Below are 16,528 nucleotides of genomic sequence, written 5' to 3'. Positions count from 1 at the left end.
TAGTGAATGTAGTCTTCTACTCACATTAGGTGCATTAATAGAGCTAAAATAAATGCTTGAGAAAAAAGCAAGGGGATTAGATGTAACTTGTTTTACAGCTTGATTTTAACCATATTAAATTGCTTGTAAGCCTATGAACATAAATGAAAAAAGTCTAACACACCATAATAAATCTATCTGTACAGTTAAAAGTGTAGATTTGAACCACTAGGCTAAATCAGTCAGACATAAGTGTGGCAACTATGCTATCTGCATATCCATATGGGGTTCAGTAATACTGAGCAATCCATCTTCAGTGTAAATTCTTGAGGGAGAGCGATATCAAAGCTGCAAAACTATTTCAAAGATTCAATAATACAGATTGATTTCTTATTATTATTCAGATTTGGGGGTTTATTTAACTGACAAATTGGATTTTATTTCCTAGTTAACTATATCTTTCAAAGACCGATCATCATCCAACCTTGAAATAAATGTTACCTGATTAAAGTAGTAAAGGTTAAAACATTTAAAACACATGCTGTAGATCTCAAAAATCAAGTCAAGATGTGTGAGGGTAAGAATTATTAGAGGATTTATGAAATCTGCCCTGAACAAATTAATTCATCAGTTTAGCCAAAGGTCTGTCAATGAATTCAAGAGCCTTTCAAAAAAAGGAACATCTGTTGCATATTTAAAGGTTCTGTTTATATGTGAATGTAGTGGATTATTCTTTCTGAGAGAGGATACACAGTTTACATGAATGTATTTGGAAGTTAATTTGGAATTGCTCTTGTGTCTTTGAGGATGAGGGGTAATCCATGGGGGATTCCAAACTTTCTCAGTGATTGAGGAGAATTAGATCTTGATTGAAAATGATAGGTACATTCATAAACCAGGATAATAACATGGTAAGAACAAGCCATTATTGAATAAGAGCCAATACTGGCCTTCCTTCCATTATTTTAATACAAAGAATTAAGACTATGTAATTTAAAGGCATTTTAGGAAGGAGAAGGTGGAAATCTCTCTGCCTTCCTTTGGGCTTTCTGGTATGATTTAGTAATTCAGGCCCTAATTCAGCAAAGCAGTGCTTACGTCCCATTGAAGCCAATAGAACGTAAGCCTGTGTTAAAGGCTTGGTCCCCACTAAGCCCCCACTTCGGACTAAGGTACGCAAATTCAGTACGTTAATAACGTAGCTGAATTCGAAGTACCTTAGTCCGAACTTACCGCGGGTCCAGACGCGGCAGGAAGGCTTCCCCCGTCGATGCCGCGTACTCCTCTCGGCGAGCTGGAGTACCGGCGTCGACGGCGAGCACTTCCGGGATCGATCCGGGATCGATTTATCGCATCTTAACCAGACGCGATAAATCGATCCCAGAACATATATTGCCTGCCGCCGGACCCTCCGGTAAGTGAAGACGTACCGTAAGTGTCTTGGTCTATAAGGATGGGATTACTCATGTACTTAAGATTCTGCTTAGCTTTAAGTGTTTTGCAAAACTAAGGCCTTAGTTTTGAAGTGACATATTTGTATATTAAAGCACTTCACAATGAACACCCCAGATTCAATAGAAAACGGACATTTTTGGGCATGCCATCAGGCCACCTGTAGTGGTCTCTCGCTCTCGAGTGGAGAGGGAAGTCATTCTGCCTCACTGCAGGCAGATAGCAAGTAACAGTCTGTAGGGGACACTCCGGCTCTGGGCAGGGCAGAACACAGTGTATGGCTTCACAGCCTTCTGACTGGGGGTGAGCCCACAACACAGCCCAGGCCTTCTGGCCAAAAACGGGGGCGGCGGGAGGGTCAGTGATACGGGACTGGTCCCAGCCCAGGGCCCTAACAGTGGTGGATGGGTCTGCCACTGGGTCAGTGGGGATCCTCCCAAAACAAGCTGACTCATTCTCCAGCAGCAGCAGCCTCTCCCCTGGGCTACTTCCTACCACAGTCTGGGTATAGGGCTCCGTAGTCCAAAGGTCCTCTGTCTCCTCAGGATACTTGGCTGCTGGCAGTCCCCACAGCTCTTTGTGGCATTCTTCTGACGATGATCCTGGCAGGTCCTCAGGATACTTGCCCGTATCCTCTGACCGCAAGGCACAGCTCCACTCGGGGGCTAGTCTGCCCACCAGGGAGAGTGTAGTGGTCCCTCGCTCTCCAGTTCGGAGGGAGGCCACTCCGCCTCATTATACTACCATATTGTAGTCACCCAGTTAAGACTTCTTAGAGTTTTGTACCTTAATTAAAGGATATTTAATCATACATCACATGAAATTAAACTGTAAATACTATTCATACTATATAGAAGACATTAAAGCCCAAGCTTATACTCTTCCTTCCTACGCCCTCTCTAGTACCTCTATTTTCCATTAAGGTTGATAATATCCATTTATTTATATGGCTTCCATTGCTGTTGTACTGGGATTGAAATGCCTCATAAACAAATGAATTTATCCTCACAACAACTTTGTAAAGGTATGGAAGTATATCTTCCTTTTGTAGATGGGGAACTGAGTGCAAATGATCTGATTAAAAATCTGTTAAAGTCAATGGAAGTCTTTCCATTGACTTCAAATGGTTTTGTATCAGATTTAGAGAGACTGAAGGCCTAATTTATCAGAGATGTTGAGCACTCATTGCTCCTACTGACTTCAGCTGGTATATTGGGTGCTCAGTACCTCTGAAAAATTAAGCTCTAAGTGACTTGCCCAAGATCAAACAGGAATTATCTGGCGGAGTCCCACTTCCAGTACTTTAACCACAGCATCAGTCTTCCTGGTTTATAACCTGAGGATCATCTTTGATTTCTCTCTCTCCTTCCTCAATTCAGGCTTTAACGAAGTCTGGTTGTTTCTTTCTCCACATTTCAAAAATGTACCTCTTTTTGAAGGCCAAATTGCTCATCCATTTCCTCATCTCCTGACTCAGTTACTGCAATCTCCTCTTCTGATGTCTTTTTTTTTTAAATATATATACTACCCTGCCTCCTCCCCATACTTTCCAATCTATCCTAAATATCTATCACTGGCTTCCCATAAAGTTTATTTTTTCTCCTCCTCACGTTCAAAGCCCTATATCACACAGCTCCTGCCCACTGTACCTCTCTGAACCAGTCTATTTTTTAGTTTCCTTTGCCCTTTCCACTCCAGCAATCATGGTAGTCTCAAATTCTGTCATCTGTCACAAAGATCTCTCTTCCTTTCTCCTTGCTGCCCCATAGTGCTTTAAGCACCCTTCCAAATTTGTTTGCCAAGCCTTCAACTTAAGACCCATTTCTGCACCATTGCCACAAAAACACAGGTGTTTTACACTTAAAAATAATGGAAGTAAGCCTTGAAGTTTGTTTTCCTGAACGGAACAGTCACTTAATCATATCCATTACTGATTTCCCTATTTGCCTGTCCCCTTCCTGGTGTATGTTACATCCTCACTTGTCTGTCAAGTCCATCAGTTAGATTGTAAACTCTTTGGAGTAAGGACTGGTCTCTTCTGTGCTTTCTTTAAAGCAATTAGCATGTTTGTGGACTCTATGAAGTAATAAATAATAGTAATCGTTTACTATAAACAGCATTAGATTCTGCCCATCAGTGGAGTTTCATCAGTGTAAAAGAGGGCAGAACTAAGCCCATCAACACTATTTCAAGAGTACAGCATCTTTTATAATGGCTATTACTGGAAACAGTCTGGCTACACTGCATAATTTTGAACTAGTTATAGCAGTGTCTGTTCCAGGATATTAGAAAGACAAGGTGGGTGAGGTGATATCTGTTATTGGACCTACTTCTGTTGGTGAGAGAGACAAACTTTCAAGCCCCAGTGGTCTGGGAAAGAGTACTCCCAGCGTCACAGCAAAATGCAAGATGGAACAGATTGTTTAGCACAAGTAGTTAGCGCATATTGTGATGCTCTGAGTATCTTTCTCAGATCTGAAGAAGAGCTCTGTGTGGCTCAAAAGCTTGTCTTTCTCACCAACAGAAGTTGGTCCAATAAAAGTTATTACCTCACCCACCTTGTCTTTCTAGTTTAAAATCAGTCTTGCCTCCATTCATTTCCTTTTTAACACACTCTGTATATATTTTGGACTTTTCTCCTTTTGATACCAATTAACTATGGATGATTCTTGGAATTTTATATGGCTTTACATTCTGTAAAGTGATTGCAGTGACTTACGAGAGCCGCAGGCAGGAATACTGCAGTTGGAAACAATGTCATATAACTTAAATCATTTTCTTTCCATTGATGACTTTTGTTTAGTTCCTTAAAATTAAAACCATCCCCTCGCAAGGTTAATGCTGCTCTTATTAGCATAGAAGTTCACGGATTGCATCCATCAGTAAAAAGACATTATCACAGCAAATATATTCAAGATCATAATCCTGGAATGCTTGGTGGATTAACAGACTTGAGACATTGATTAAATTATTGTCTGAAGTGCAGTATTTTGTGAAATGACTGTGGTGGACTTGGATGAACTTTTAGAGGAATATAGATCACTTAGCAAACTCTACATGTGTTATTTCTACACAGAAATTCACAAAACTAGTTTATGACATAGTGAAATGCTGTATGCAGTGTAATGGTATTCCCAGCGCAACAGCAAAATGCGAGGTGGAACAGATTGTTTATTGTAAGTACTTAGCACATATTGTAATGGAGAAAAGTTGTAAGCTGTGATTTTTTGCTGGAAGCTCCAAAACTACTGCACTAGAGCACTGAAATTGAATTGCCAGTTTTGAGAGAATGGATATGGGAGAGATGGGATTATTGCTAGAAAATAAGTTATAGACCTCCACCAAAACTTATAAACATTGAGGATATATACAATATTCCACCATTCATTATTATGTATCTTTGTTCTCTCTGTGTAAATATATACAATGTATATTCATACATAATTACCTACATACACTGGAAAATACATATTTGGTAGTTCTTTTCATACATTTGAAAAAGGAATATAGCATTTAAATGAAATGAAATGTGTATACTTGATCATATTTTCTTGGTATATAATGTGCAGAAATAAATACAGTAAATTGCAATAGTTTCAAATTGAAAAATATGCACTCAGATTCAGATTTGAATTTTGGAATTATTAACTCTTGGTTTTGTTTTATGCTCCCCTCTTTTATGCATGCCCCCTAACTACTTATAGACAAATTCAGACTAGAAATAAGGTGCACATTTTTTACATTGAGGGCAATGAACCATTGGAATAAACTACCTATGGATGTAAGGAGTTCTCTATCTCTGAAGTATTTAAATCAAGACTAGATGTCTTCTAAATTTTATTCAATAGCTCAAGAAGAAGGTATGGATTGAATGCAGAGTAAGTTCTCTGGCCTGTGTTATGCTGATCAGATTAGGTGATCATAATGGCCCTTCTGGTCTTAAAATCTATGAACCTATGTAATTGTAGAAAATATAATTAATAAATAGTGAATTATTTTGGCATAGAAAATGTTTGAAATTGATAGTTTGCATGTGTGTACATGCACATCTGATTTAGAGTAAGTGGGTAGGGTGCATTGTGGTTGGTTATATGCTGGAAGTGCAAAGTAGTTTGTGGCCTTGAGGAATCTGAGAGTGTATTTGGCTTGGATAGTATACTTGGGAATTGAGGCATATGAATGAAAATGGTATTACCTGATGATTTCCTTAACTTTTAGTGATTGTGTGATGGTATTTGCATCTGAACAGCCTTAATGTCAACTAGCAAAGGGTGTTTGTTGTTTGAGTGACGGTATATAGATGACACCTTTTTTTGAATGAAAACTAAAATAGCTGTATTTCCCATAATCCTATTCTTTTTTCATGTATTGATGAAGAGAATGTGTATGGAATATCAACTTTAATCTAATAAAAGGAACCCACAACTTATTCTTTATTAAAACTAATAGAATGTCACTCTGATATGTTTTTGAACTAAATTTCCCTTTACTGTAATTGGTTTAATAATTCCTTTGATTATTTGGAAGATCAGCCTCTATCATGTCTTATTATATCTTTTATTTTCCTTTTTTTTCATTTTGATCCTATACTGAGGACTTTAAAAGCAAAGCAATTGGCAAGTTTAGTATTACACTGCACCTACCTGCATCTGGTGTCACATTTCATAAATTGGCATTAGGCTTAGAAGTTCAAGTTTTAATCAAAAGTTGTATTTTCAAATGCATTTTACGTTTTTCTGGAAAATATCCCTATGTGTAGTGTTTGTGTTACTGCTTGGTTATATTAAGTACCCTGATTCATCAGAAATAATCTCTGACCTGGTCCCAGAATCTGTGGTTTCTGATTCCATGGAAGTCTTATCATTCTAGTAATAAAGGTCAGCCTGCTAAAAATAAAACAAAATAAACCCTACAAGAACAAAATTATCCCCTTTCCTCCATAAATACATAGTCATCCAGGGCATTTTGCAGGTCCCTGTTGATGAATTATTTGACTAGCCACTGTTTGACTAGTTCTAATGTTTACACCTTTAATATATTTTAGACATTCAGCATGTCTCTCCTGAGCAGACACTTAACCAAGCTACATGTATTTTGTTACATGCATTGTGTGCATAATGGCTAAAAAGAAATACAGTGGAGATATAAATCGTATAAAACATTTTTATTCGGAATGTTTGAGTCAGACTTTGCATTTAAACAATCAAGAAACTTTTAACTAAAATCAGAGGAGGCTATATATTAGTGTGTGTGTGTCTGGGAGAGGGAGAGAGAAAAGCATTCACATCCTGATTTATTTTAAAATGACACAAGCACATTATGGCTGGCACAGCCAACAAGGTAAACTTTCGAAAAGAAGTAAAAATGCAATGAAAAATATACATCTTGAGGTTGATGATTCTCTCTTTTTGGTGGCATATGTGTTCACTACAGCAAAAGCCAAATAGCAACAGACCTGCACAGAAACAATGCAGCCTTTGGTGGGGTTATCCAATTAGAGTGATGTCTCTCTGGCTGGAATTCTCGTTTACAATCTATTTGGATGGCTAGCCATAATAAATAAATAAATAAAATCTGGTACAACTACCAAATTAGTTGTCTGTTCACGATTGTGTGATTTTGAGTGAGGAAGGTATGCAGGAGAATCAAAACATGTCTCCTCCTTCCGTATCAGACCATGTTTGCATCTCATCTGATCTTGGGGTGGCTTTTGAACAGTGTTTTCTACCAGCTAATATAGGCAACTTGACATCAATTAAAAGGGAAGAATTAATATAAACCACAAATTCTTCAGATAGTACTTCTTTTTCTTCTTTTTGCATCAACTTTATTTTTTATTTCCTTTCATGTGTGTTAGTGTCAGTAAAATCCAAATAACTGGATAGCTGAGAATAGAGGGAGCAAAACCTTTTTGTCTTTGGTTGCCTGGAATCCTTTTTTGTCCTTAAAAAAACAAACTCAGCTGTAATCTCCATAAGCCATTTTTAAGACTACTATTCCTGATGGAAATCTCTGTGCCATTTCTGCAGCATTTTGTTTTTGTAAGGTAAAGTGAGTAACACATAATAAAAGATTCTATGAAGAATAATTATGTTGATTCAGTTTAACGAGGCCCAGAGTATGACTGTGACTGGTCAACCAGTCTTCTGAGTATTCGTTTGCCTTTTTGAAACATATTGTATCATTCTACACAAGTATCTGTTACAAAATGTAATAGAAGCAACAAGCCTCATTACCCAGTCCCCACTCTGAGCAACCATGAAAGCAGAGTGTTGCTGACATGATCCATTTATGAACAATATTTATTTAAGGATGAAACTTCAGATTTTCCTCAAATCCTTTAACCAGACACATTGGGGAAATGAATCTACTTCATAACACTTGTGGAATCAGTCTCTCAAGATTAGTCAGGCTAGGCAACACATCATCTGGAAGACTAACTTTAAAGGACAGTTTAGCAACCGGTAATTATAATAATGCCATCCTGGCTTCTGAATGGTTAGGAATATTTGGACTCCAGGAGTGGATTAGTCCCTCATTGAGAGAGCATGATTTGACACAATATGATGGATAACTATATCTGATTTATTAATATTAATTTAAACTTCTGAAATGTTATATTTTCTATATGGAAATCTTGTCCAAACAGCTCCCATGGGGTGCCTACCTAGTGTGTCCAGACTTGTATTTTCAGGGCTGTGGACTGTGGAATTGTACAGAATAAAATTTTATAGGTGGATTGTTGGGGCTATTTACTATGCATGTGAGGTTGGAAGTGTATATTTGATAAAGATATTACTTATTGTGCATATCTTTTTTGTGCTGGGCCAAAGGGTGAATCAGACCCAATTTGGCTTTAGAAGATGATTTAACTGGTGTAGCCAGACCTCTGAATTTTTTAAGAATAGATAATATAGTAGTGTATTTATACCAGGACTGAGTTTCTACGACAGGCTTCCTGGGAGTTGAGACATACACTTTCATAAGTGGGGAATGTATGACAATATGCCCATGTGACAAACTATATACTTGAATTACAAAAGGACTTTCTGATATATGAGGTGTTCATTTTGTTTAATTCAGATCCCACAACTAAATTCTGAGCCCAGGTTAGTGACACTTTTCATGGCGCCAACCCATGCCTAATTTTCACTGTAGTTCCGAGTGACTGGAGTGGGACTTCTGGATGGTCAGCACTTCTGAAAAAGAGTCATTTGCTTTTATTTCAAACTGAAATAGAGGTTGTCACAATCCTGGCTAGCTCCCCTTTGTAGATACTTACCAGTCAGCTGTATTTGGACCTACACACTGGATGTGTGTGATTTTTAAGCTCCTCTGGCTCTGGGCAGGCTCCAGTCACAGGCTCTGGCCTCTCAGGCTCTCTTCCCCTGGCAGACTCTAATTCCACTTTGAGGGAATGGGGCTTATAGTCTAGATGCCCTGGGCCCCCAGGACCAGTACTGACACTCCAACCACTCAAGCACAGCCTTCCCAGAACTCCACCCTCACTGATGATCCAGTTCATAGTGTAACCCTGCCAAGACACTTGACAGCTGAAGCAAGGAAGACACAGACTTTGCAGAGGAATTTATTTTATTTATAGACAAAGCACAGGAGATACTTAGATAAAAGCAAAATAAGAACACTTGTACATAATTTCCTCACCACTGGAGAGTGTTCTTTAGTTTTGGTCTGTGCCTTCAGGGATCTGAGATCCCTTCTCCTGGACTCCTGGCTGAGGCCATGTCCACACTATGAGCACTACAGCAACACAGCTACAGCACCGCAGCTATCCTGCTGTAGTGTCATAGCAGAGATGCTTCCTACAGCAATGGAAGGGTTTTTTGGGTTTTTTTGTCAATGTAGGTAATTCACCTCCTGAAGCAGTGGTAGCTAGGTCGATGGCTAGGTTGATGAAATAATTCTTTTGTTTCTACATCAGGAATTAGGTTGGTTTAATTACAACTATTGGGGGGCTGAGGGATATGTGAATTTTTTTTTGGTTCCCTGAATCTCCCAGAGTCCATTTTTTAAAAAGCCAATTCTAACACCTTGTTTCTTTGTTCCTTCTTTTCTGCTGGGCATTTTCAACTGCTTCAACCCCTGCTCCTACAGACACTCTGGGTAGAACTGGTTTTCCCCTATCCTGCAGCCATCCCATTGTTCCAAGGTGCCTCTAGACCCAGCCTTATGGCAATGATCTTCTCTCCTGTTGATCTCCTCTCTCTGACTCAGAAGAGTTAACATGAAGTGCCATCATGCTACACGTAAAATGATTTCTGTTGGTAGAATGCATCTGTAAAAGAGCACTTATCCTACCCTTCTCCTCCCTTTGGCTGTCACACTTGTACTGTTGTCTTAAGAAACCTAAACCAAAATAAAATTAAATATGAATAGAGTTCATATTTAGGTACAGAATTTGGATAAATATTTGAGTACTGAAGAACTATTAACTGAAAACTGGAAATCCTTTTACAACATTTTCCACACAGCAAATATTGTATGAGATATGTTAGGCAGCATAGCAAATAATTTCTAGCTTGAGCTGGAAAGAGCAGAAACTTTTAAAGAGAGAAAACGTTTAAAGGTACAAACAAATGGAAATCCACCCATTGGCTTTTCAGAAAATGTTCATTATGGGCCTGATCCTAAGAGGGGTTTGCACAGCAAATTCCTATTCTCAGTGGACTAGAGTCTCTATTGTGCTCCAGCCCTTTTGCATCATTCAGGCGGTACAGGGGGCAGGTCATGGTTGTAAATGGCCAACAGAGAATTTCTCTGGCAGAGAGGAACTCCTGCATGAAATAAATCTGGCAGAGCCAGTTCCTGTGCCATCCACCATAGTGCAAGGGGGTACTGGAAAAGAGAGGTGGCCTGGATGTAAAGGAGAATTGATCCCAATGAGAGTTCTGTATTTGGGCCCTAATTCTGCTCCTCTTTAAGACAATGACAGTTTTTTCATTGACTTAAATGGAAGCAGGCTCAGGCCTTTGGAGTACTTACAGGATTGGGTCCCCTATTCACTTATTAACAAAGTTAGTGTGTTTAAGCAATAGCTTTAGCATAGTGCCCTTTCTCTTATTTGATTCTATAGCGAAGTCACCATGCTGAATTTGTGACATCCCAGTAATATGGTGTGATCTATGCAGAAAATGAATTCACCACAGTGTCAAGTAGAAGAGCAGCTGTGCTGTGATAGAGAGAGTTCTTATTAAAACACAAATATCTCTATAAAAATCAAACATGGAAAAATCCTGGTTAAGTAAGCTTTTTGATATAAATGCATCTTGTCTTCAAGTATGATCCAACGTGAAAGCATCTTTGGAAGAAGTACTGCCTGTACTGTAGCTGATTTTCTAAGATACTATGTGGGTGACTAATATTAATTTAACCAAAGCTAGGTTTGAGACACTGCAGTGTTTTATTCTGTCAACTTTGTATCTGAAATGCTGTCCTGTTTTCAGCACAGGTTTTATAAGGATTTGGTTTTTGTCATGTTCCTTTTGAATGAACGTATTTAAGTGTATGATTGATTGTATATTTTAAAACAACATAAGTTATTTGTACCGTAATACATTTAATTTTTAAACTAACAATCTCCGCCAACATTTTGACAAGCGTGATTTTAGTTATTATTTATATTACATTAACATACTACTAAAGTACTGTAATATATTTAGTCAAAGTAACAAAGTCCTAGGAACATGAGTCTTTGCTGAGAAATGAGGCAAGTGTTTCAGGTGTCTGTTTGGATGTTTTCGTTTTGTTTTTTAAAGCAAGCAAGTGTTCCAGTTATTGAGTTGAGAATTAGTGATATGCTACTGTGTACACTGAAGCTTTCCTAATTAGGGATTAACATAAGCTTATTGGAAATATGGGATGTATTACACTAGATTTGCTTCACAAAGCTGGATTTTTTCCCATGTAATATTGGATGAGACTTACAGTAATGCCACCTTTCCTCTTCATAATACTATAATGATTCTATGAGGCTGTGATAGGTTTGGTCACAGAGACCTCCTTGGGACTGTCATCTGATGTGCTGAGACTACCTCTGAGCCTGTCTTCCCTGCCAGCTTAGGACTTCAGAACCCTGCCTTGTTAAGCCAGATACGCTAATCTGCTGCAACACAGACCCAGGGTCTGACCCACCCCCACAAAGCTGCAGACTTAACTGAAAATGGTTTAGGAAGTACTCCTGTCTCTAGCACCCAGACACCCAGCTCCCAGTGGGATCCAAACCCCAAATAAATTTGTTTTACTCTGTATAAAGCTTATACAGGGTAAACTCATAAATTGTCTACCCTCTATAACACTGATAGAGAGATATGCCCATCTGTTCGCTCCCCCAGGCATTACTTACTCTGGGTTAATTAACAGGCAAAAGTGCTTTTATTAAATATAAAAAAGTAGGATTTAAGTGGTTCCAAGTAATAGACAGACAGAACAAAGTAAGTTACCAAGCAAAATAAAACAAAACACGCAAGTCTAAGCCTAATACATTAAGAAACTGATTACAGATGAAATCTAACCCCCAGAGATGTTCCAAGAAGCTTCTTTCACAGACTGGACACCTTCCTAGTCTGGCTCCAGCAATCACTCACACCCCCATAGTTACAGACTTTTGTTCCAGTTTCTTTCAGGCATCTCTTTGGAGTGGAGAGGCCATCTCTTGAGCCAGCTGAAGACAAAATGGAGAGGTTTCCAGGGCCTTTTATATTCTCTCTGTTGTGGTCAGAAACCCCTTTGTTCTTCTGTGCAAAGTCACAGCAACAAGATGGAGTTTGTAGCCACCTGGGCAAGTCACAGGTCCATGAATGATTCAGCTTTTTGCAGGCCGATGCCATTGTTTACATGTTAGTTTGAACATTCCCAGGAAAGCTCAGATATGGATTTGTGTCTCCCAAAGTCCACTGTCAGTTAAGTGTTTCTTGACTGGGCACTTACTGAGAATAGCCCTTTCTCAAGAAGCTGACCAAGTGCTTCACTGAGGCTTCTTAGAATCAAACACATTGAGATACAAATACATAGCCAATATTCATAACTTCAAATACAGAAATGATACACACATACAGATAGCAAATTACAACCTTTCTATAGACACCTTACTTGTCCTCCTTTGTACAAGATTTGGTGCAACTATAAGACCTTGGGTGCAACAATGATCTACACGGTCACAGTTCATGTCAATAACGTGACAGAGGCCACTCTTGTTAGCCCAGTACAGTAGACCTGCATTTCAAATTCCATGAAGTAATTATTTTAATTGCTTGTTTAGTTCCATAATGTTTTCTAAAAAATATGCTTTTAAATCCCCTTTTCACTATTGATTCTTCTACAAATGGCAGCTGCATTGGGAGGAAGTGCAATTACTATACATCCAGCTACCATACCAGCTATCTTTTGCTCCATTCCCAAACGACCTTCTGTATTTCAGGCTGGAGTACAGATTGGTGTAGAAGAAGGAAAAAAAAAGAATAATTGGGTAAATTGGAAGCTTAACAAAGAATACGGGCCAAAAAAACTGGCAAGCAACACTGCCCAATAAATTAAAAAGGAAGACATGTTTTCTGAGTCAACTCTAATATTTAAGTGGATACTTATCACTAGGATCCTTAAAAAATATGCGGGGGAGAAGGGAGAAGTCTGGTCTTGTTGCCAAATACAGAACCAAGGTTAATTTATTTTGGGCACATAGACATTATTTCAAGGGAATAATATTGTATATACCAGTGGTTGGCAACCTTTCAGAAGTGGTGTGCCAAGTCTTCATTTATTCACTCTAATTTAAGATTTCGCGTGCCAGTAATACATTTCAACGTTTTTAGAAGGTCTCTTTCTATAAGTCTATAATATATAACTAAACTATTGTTGTATGTAAAGTAAATAAGGTTTTTAAAAAGCTTAAGAAGCTTCATTTAAAATAAATTAAAATGCAGAGCCCCCTGGACCGGTGGCCAGGACCCCGGTAGTGTGAGTGCCACTGAAAATCAGCTCGTGTGCTCCCTTTGGCACGTGTGCCATAGGTTGCCTACCCCTGGTATATACTTAGGCTAGGTCTACACTATGGGGGAGGGGGGTCGACCTAAGATACGCAACTTCAGCTACGTGAATAGTGTAGCTGAAGTTGCGTATTTTAGGTCGACTTACCCGGCTGTGAGGACGGCGGCGAGTCGACCGCTGCTGCACCGCAGTCGATTCCGCTTCCGCCTCTTGCCGCGGTGGATTTCCGGAGTCGAAGGCAGAGCCATCGGGGATCGATTTTATCGCGTCTTCACTAGACGCAATAAGTCGATCCCCAATAGATCGATTGCTACCCGCCGATGCGGTGGGTAGTGAAGATGTGCCCTTAGATTGTTTCAGTTATTCATGTGCAGGAGAAAAGAGACATCAAGTAGGTAGACAGTGTTATTTCTCAAACTGATTCGAAGTTACAGAAATGTATGACACATAGAGATGTCAATGAAAGAGTTGCAGTCCATAGAAAGCAGTGTATAACAACATTCTATATTTTTCAGAAACTGAACCCAGCAGGATCGCATTAGTCAATAACCAGGTCAGGATATGGCAGGAGGAAATGTAAACGGTCTAATATATGTAGTTTAGTAATTTAAGCAGGTAAAGGACATTCTATCTATTGTATTATCTTGTAATTATAAAGTTTTCTTGAAAGAAACTACTGATTATTTTAGTTAATGAACTCAAGTGTTGTTTTGTGGATGGAACAAAGGTGGTATTTTGTTTAATTCTCTATTCCTTGGATATGGGTTTGAAATTTGTTTTTTGAGGGTTTGGAGATTTTTGGGTGGGGAGAACTCCACACTATGTCACTTTCATTTCTCACTGTAAAAATTGGAGGAAGAGGTATTGATTTTTTCCCCCAGAGTTATCTTTTAGGATTTTATTGAAGATTTTTAGGACCAAATTCAGAGGTATGTGTAAAATGGTATAAATCAGCCCTCATTAGACTCAGACTCTCTTACAGCCCAAGTCACAGATCAGGACCCCATTGTATCAAGTGCTGAATAAATGCAGAACAAAAGACTTTCCTTGCTCCCAAACACCTTACAGTCCACTACTAGGTGCTAACTGCTGGGAAAAGTAACAATCATTTGCTATATGTTTAAGATGATTCTGGAAGTCATGAGATGAGACATGATTGTTTATCTCTTGCTAATTTGGAATTTGCTGTATTAACAAACAGCTCTTCTAACCTCCAGTTCTAGAGAACAATACTCGTATACAGCGTTACACACCTTACATGTAACTTGTCATGGAATCTAATTCTGTGTTCATTCAAAGATGGCATCCTTCTTGACTGACGTTTTGCTTATTTGGTGGGTTTAGGAGGGCCACAATTCATAAAAGTGACCTCAAAGTGCTGGTGATTTAGGGCTAAATTTGGGTTTCATAGTCAATGAAAATTTTGTCATTGACTTTACCAACTTGGCCCTGAGGAAACTATTGCACAACTTAATATGTTTAAAATAGACCTGTCAAATGATTTTAAAAAATCACAATTAATCACAAGATTTAAAACTTACTATTAATCACAATTTAAATTACACTAATAGAATACCAATTTAAATTTATTACAAATATTTTGGATGTTTTTCTGCATTTTCAAATATCTTGATTTCAATTATAACACAGAATACAAAGTGTACAGTGCTCACTTTATATTATTTTTATTACAAATATTTGCACTGTAAAGATAAACAGAAGAAAGAGTATTTTTCAATTCACCTCATACAAGTACTGTAGTGCACTCTCTTTATCGTGAAAGTACAATTTACAAATGTAGAATTTTGTTTTTTAATATAACTGCTCTCAAAACCAAAACAGTGTAAAACTGTAGTGCCTATAAGTCAAAGCATGAAGGAGCATACAAATGTTTAGCGTATCTGGCACATAAATACCTTACAATGTCAGCTACAAAAGTGCCATGGGAACTCTTGTTCTCACTTTCATGTGACATTGTAAATAGGAAGTGGGCATCATTATCTCCTGTAAATGTAAAACTTATTTGTCTTAGAGATTGACTGAAGCAGAAGTAGACCTGAGTGACTTGTATGAGGTGAATTTAAAAATATTATTTTTTTGTTTATCTTTACAGTGCAAATATTTGCAATCAAAAATGAGTACTGTACACTTTGTATTCTGTGTTGTAACTGAAATCAAGATATTTGAAAATGCAGAAAAACATATTAACAGTGTGATTAAAACTGTGCTTAATGGTGACTTTTAAAATGTAATTTGTTTTGCATTAATCGCATGCATTAAATGCGACTGACAGCCCTAGTTTAAAATAATTTGACGGGGCTTGATATCCTTGTAGCAATAGTTATATGAAGGTTATTAATGCTGGAGCCTAGCTAAATTCCAATTTGAGTAGTCCTACTCTGCTTGGGTACATTGCTCCTGTATTCCGGATTCTGTCTTCACTGCCTGTCTTAAATCGTGTAGTAGTAGTATGTCACACGGGCAGGGCTACTATATTACACTACCAGTGTGGCAGTGACTCTCCAGCTAGCAATGTATTTTTATTCTGTACTTTCAGTGTTACTTTAACTGTGAGTGCTATGAGCAAATGGGAATACCGGAGTTAATACATTCTTATAACACATGGGTCGGCAACCTTTCAGAAGTGGTGGGCCGAGTGTTCATTTATTCACTCTGATTTAAGGTTTCGCGTGCCAGTAACACATTTTAATGTTTTTAGGTCTCTTTCTGTAAGTCTATAATATATAACTAAACTATTGTTATATGTAAAGTAAATAAGGTTTTTAAAATGTTTAAGAAGCTTCATTTAAAATTAAAGTAAAATGCAGAACCCCCCGGACCAGTGGCCAGGACCCGGGCAGTGTGAGTGCCACTGAAAATCAGCTCGTGTGCCGCCTTCGGCACGTGTGCCATAGGTTGCCTACCCGCTATAGCACTATCATTTTGGCCTCTACCCTAAAATTTACACAGGCCCCCTCCAGCAAAGTGGTGTCTGGGACAGTGCATGTGGCTACTCCCTGACAGAGTCCAGCTGGCCGCTCAGGGCAGGAACAATGAGGCCATGCAAGTTAGTAACGTGTCAGTAACAGTCCCT

Source organism: Chrysemys picta, chromosome 6, assembly GCF_011386835.1.
Source record: "Chrysemys picta bellii isolate R12L10 chromosome 6, ASM1138683v2, whole genome shotgun sequence".
NCBI classification, from domain to species: domain Eukaryota; kingdom Metazoa; phylum Chordata; order Testudines; family Emydidae; genus Chrysemys; species Chrysemys picta.
Note: the sequence above shows the minus strand (reverse complement) of the source record.